Source organism: Tupaia chinensis, unplaced genomic scaffold (genome assembly GCF_000334495.1).
Source record: "Tupaia chinensis unplaced genomic scaffold, TupChi_1.0 Scaffold000574_1, whole genome shotgun sequence".
Classification (NCBI taxonomy): Eukaryota; Metazoa; Chordata; class Mammalia; order Scandentia; family Tupaiidae; genus Tupaia; species Tupaia belangeri.
Window position 1 is genome coordinate 2,976,952 of NW_006160088.1, and position 5,472 is coordinate 2,982,423.

Sequence of the window (5,472 nt, forward strand, 5' to 3'; positions counted from 1 at the left end):
AGCAAAAACCTCGTCAAAAAAAAAAAAAAAAAAAAGAAAAAGAAAAAGAAAAGAAAGAAAAATAAAAAAGAGTTCATCATATAGAGGCCAGCAGGTGGTGTGGTGGTTATGTTGCCGGACTCCCACATGGCGACGGCTGTTCAAGTCTTGGGCCTGGCTTTTTCACTTTCCCTTTCTCTGTCTCTCTGACTCTCTCTGGTCAAATAAATAAAGTTAGAAAAAGAAAAAGAGTTGGTCATGTACTGCATGCTGGCTTTCCAGAGAGCACAGTGGCTCAGATAGTTACTGACCACTGTTGTGAGTCGAATTCAGCCTCCCAGAACGTTGCACTGCTGGGACCAGTAGATGGCGTAGTTGCTGAACTTCCACGTAGTCGACCACAGTTCGAGTCCCGGACCTCGTGGCTTAAAATTCACACAAGCGAACACATACCCAAGATCCCAGGAGGAGAACGGAGGAGAAGGGATTGTGGTGTGGCCATCCCCCCAGGGGATGATTTCTCGCTTTCTGTCTCTCTGTCTCTTCGGGCAAGTGCATATACCCTATAGCAAAAAAATATCTCTCTACAAAAAATTTAAAAAAGAAAAATGTTGAAGTGCTAATCTCTGGTCCCGTGAATGTGATCCTGTTTGGAAGCAGGGTCTTTGCAGGTGTAATGATGTTAAGAAAAGACCGTATGATCATACTAGGTTGGGGTGGGCCCTGACACCGGTGGCTGGTGTCCCTTATGAGAAAAGGGAGGGCCGGCCGCACAGGGCAGTGGTTAAGTCCTGCACACAGAAAGCCAGATCTCACGTGTCCAACTACAACTCAAATCCGGGCCCTGGTGGGGGGGCGTGTGCCCCAAATCCCTATAGGATGGAGAAACTGAGAAGGAACTGAGGCATAACCATACCCTGTTTGGGGATGGGGGTTCCCTCTCCTCTCTCTCTTTTTCTTTTTCTTTTTTCTTTTTTTTTTTTTGAGAGGTTTTTGCTATAGGGCACGTGCGCTTGCCAGAGAGACACAGAGAGACAGAGAGACAGAAAGTGAGAAATCACCCCCCAAGGGGGATGGCCACACCACAATCTCTTTTTTTCCATTCTCCTCTCAGAATCCTGGGCAAGCACGCACATACACCCAGCGTGAGTTTAAGCCACCGGGTCCAGGACACGAACCGCGGTCAACTACATGGGAGTCCAGCGACATAGCCATTACACTAACTGCTGGTCCCTCCTCTCTTTTTTTCTGGTGAGCACACTTGCCATCTGGCAGTTAAGAAGAAAGAAAAGAGAGATTTGGAGACAGAGACACAAAGGAGACACAGGAAGGACAGGCCACGTGACGGCAGAATCAGAAATTGAACGCCAAGGGTGGCTGGTGACCCCCAGAAGCTAAGAAGTAAGGAAGGATCCTAGAGCCTTTGGTAAAAGCTTGGCCCTGCTGACACTGTGATTTTTTTTTTTTTTTAGAGATTTTTGCTATAGGACACATGCTCTCACCAGAAGTCACTCCCTAGGGGGTTAGCCATGCCATAATCCCTTCTCCTCCGTCCTCCTCTCAGGATTTTTGGCATGCACGCACAGGCCCCCGTCCTGAGTTTCAAGACTCTGGGTCCAAGCCTAGAACTGCAGTTTACCATAAGGAAATCCAGCGTGACCACTACGCCATCTGCTGGCTGCAGCAGACACCTTGGTTTTGGACTGTTGGTCTCCAGAACCGTGCAGGAATGGCACGCCCTGTTGTTTAAAGCCATGCAGCTGTGACTCTCTGCCATGACAGCCCTTGGAAACAAATAGAGCCACTTACTGAGGGCCAGGCACTGTCCCAGGCACGACATTTGGGGAGAACTAAATGGCCAGGACCCTGCTCTCCCAGAGCTACCACCAGGCCAGGAAGACAGACACGGGCATCTAAATAAGGGGAAGGTAGCAGGGACAGTGCTCCCTGGGGCAGAGACCATCCTAGCCAATGTGATCTGGAAAGGGCTGGCTGAGGGGCAGTATGTGAGTCGAAGATTAGGAACAAAAGATGAGGCATGGGTTACGGTGGCTAGATTCCCACATGACTGATTGCGGTTCAAATCCTGGATCTGGCAGCTTGAAAATCACTCCAGGCCCATGTGCGTGTGTGCCCCCAGTCCTGAGAGGAGAATAGAGAAGGGATTGTGGCACGGCCACTTCCAGGGAGTGATTTCTCACTTTCCCTCTCTGTCTTTGTCTCTCTCCAGAGAACACACGTGCTCTATGACCAAAAAAATAAAAAAGATTTAAAAAGAGACTAAACGGGAACCAGCAGTTAGTGTAATGGCTACGTCACTGGACTCCCACGTAGTCGACCGCGGTTCGCGTCCTGCACCCAGTGGCTTAAAACTCACGCCAGGCGCGTGTGCGTGCGTGCTCAAGATCCCAAGAGGAGAATGGAGGAGAAGGGATTGCAGCGTGACCATCCCCCCTGGGGGGTGATTTCTCGCTTTCTGTCTCTGTCTGTCTGGCGAGCATATGCGCCCTATAGCGAAAACCTCTCAAAAAAAAAAAAAAAAAGAAAAGAAAAAGAAAAAAGAAAGACTAAACAAGTGTACATATCATTTCATTTTTTAAAAAAATCAATACCTCAGACCAGCAGATGGTGTGGTGGCTGAGGGTGCTGGACTCCCATATGGCCAACCACAGTTCAAGTCCCAGATAAGGTGGCTTGATTTCTCACTCACTTTTTTTTTCTCTCTCTCTCTCTCTCTCACACACACACACACACACACTGTGTCCCTCTGTCCCTCTCGGATCAAATTAAAACAAATAAATTAAATACTTCTTAAAAAAACAGTATCTCATACAATGGTCTCTCCTCCAGCACAGACAGGTAAGCGTCCTCCGCCATATAGGTGTCATTCACTTTACTTCGCGTTTCCACGTGGGGCGAGAGTTCTCTGTGCGCGCCCTCTCTGTCAGCTGGTAGTTGTTGGAGACCCGTGGCTGGATCCAGGGCTCTCTGCCCCAGTGTCCACGCTGAGCTTGGCCGGGAGGCTGGAGGGCCGTGGGTAGGAGCAATGTCTGTGTCACTCGCTGGCCTGGGCTCAAACCTAGACCCAGGAGCTCATGGACCCTGGGCCTCCGGGTGACTGGGGAAGGCCCCTACTTCTCTGCTCCCTTTTGCTCGGCTGTAAAATGGAGATCATAACGCTCGATTCATAGGGCGGTTGTGAGGATTGAGCAAGGCGCGCCGTGTGAAACCGTGTATGCAGGCGGGGAGGTTGCCAAGGAAGAGCTGACTTTGATCTGTACCGGTTGACTTTTCACAGCAGGAAGGATTTGTATCTGACCTAGCGCAGGCACCTTGTTTTATCTGCGTACAATCCACGGGCTGTGAATTTTCACGTGGTAAGATACAGCTTGCGTAACATTCGCCGGCAGAACCACTCGTACGCACACAGCTCAGTGTGCTAATCACACTCACGTTGTGCAACCCGCAGTGCCGTCCACCTCCAGAGGCCTTCATCTTACAAATCCGAAACTTGACAGCCATTGGACCCCGGCTCCCATGCGCCCAGCTCCCCCGCTCCTGGGAGCCACTCACTTACCCTGGAGGACGCGGCTCTCAGAACCTCACACTGTGCAAACACAGTCTTCGCCTTCTCTGGGCCTGGCTGATGCACTATGCATAAGGCCCTCAAGGGTCGTCCACTGTTGCATATGTTGGAATTGCCCTCCTTTTTTTTAGGTTTTTGCTGTAAGGCATGTGTGCTCACTAGAGAGAAGGAAAAGAGACCGAAAGCCCTTCCTCTTTTTTTTTTTTTTTTTTTTTTTTGAAGGGTTTTTCCCTTTTTTTTTTTTTGAGAGGTTTTGCCCTAGGGTGCCTGTGCTCTCTGGAGAGAGAGAGAGAGAGACAGACACAGTGACAGGGAAAGTGAGAAATCACCCCCAAGTGGAGATGGCCATGCAACAATCCTTTCTCCTCTGTTCTCATCCTGGGATCTTGGGCACGCACATGTGCCTAGAGTGAGTTTTGTAAGCCACCGGGTCCAGGACTTGAACTGCAGTCAGCCATGTCGGGGTCCAGCAACGTAACTGCTACACCAAATGCTGGTCCGAGTCCTTCCTCCTTAAGGCTACCGTCCCCTTGTCTGCACATACCACGTGTGTGCTCGAGAGAATGGAGGAGAAGGGATTGCGGCATGGCCATCTCCCCTGGGGGGTGATTTCTCGCTTTCTGTCTCTCTGTCTCTCTCTGTCTTTCTGGCGAGCGCACACACCCTATAGCAAAAACCTCTCCAAAAAAAATAATAAAACACACCAGGGGGACCAGCGGGTGGTGTGGTGGTTAAGGTGCTGGACACTCGACATAGCCATTACACTAACTGCTGGTCCCCCAAGAACTGCTTTTTAAAAATGAAATGCTTATTTGTTTTCTCTTTTGTGATAGGGTACACACATGCGTGTGAGAGATGGGGAGAAGGGAGCACCCCCACAGGGCCTGGGCACTCTAAGACCCTCTCTCTCCGATCTTCCCGCCTGTCTGATCACAGGCAGTCGTGTGCATGCCTGTCATTCAGGCTGACTGGAGCAGAGATCAGAATGGCTGTCACCATGCCAGACCCAGATTCTCTGGGACAGTGTCATTCTGGCATATTGCAGCCGGGCCAAGAGCTGCTGTTAAGATCCTTTACGCTGGGACCAGCAGTTAGCGTAATGGCTATGTCACTGGACTCCCACGTAGTCGACAGCGGTTTGCGGCCTAGACCTGGTGGCTTAAAACTCACGCCGGGCATGTGTGCGTGCGTGCCCAAGATCCCGAGAGGAGAATGGAGGAGAAGGGGTTGCGGCGTGGACATCTCCCTGGAGGGTGATTTCTCGCTTTCTGTCTCTCTGTCGAGCGGCACGCACCCTATAGCAAAAACCTCTCAAAAAAAAAAAAAAAATCCTTTACGCTGGAACGAACCCCCAGGCGTGGCCTCACTCCTTTTATACACGGTCAGGTTTATTACTATTATATTTTAATGCTTACACCTATTGTTTCTTTTAATGATCAGAGTATACGTGCACTCGCCAGAGAGAGGCAGAAACAAGGAAAATGAGAAGGCATCGCCCGAGGAGACAGCCATGCCACTTCCCTTCTCTGTTTCTCCATCCCGTCAGGGTGTGGGGCACACACACACGCTTGGTGTGGTTTTCAAGCCATCAAGAACTGGGATTTGAACCGTTGGTGGCCATGCGGGATCCAGTTCGCTTCACCACTAGGGTAAGGGGCTGCCCTCCATCTTATTTTCATGAGTAAAGTTTCTTCCTTCCTTTTTGTGCTTGCTTTGACCAGACTTTGACACTAAGATTGTCCTAGCTTTGTGAAGATGATGCTAGTCTTGTTACTGTGAATAGCAAGGGAAACACGCAAAGGTGAGTTGTAACATAACCTTGGCATAGTGCCTCCCGAGGTGGTAAATCTTCATACATTTTCCACGTCTTTCTGCTGTTGTCGAACGGTTCACGTTTTCTACCTCTT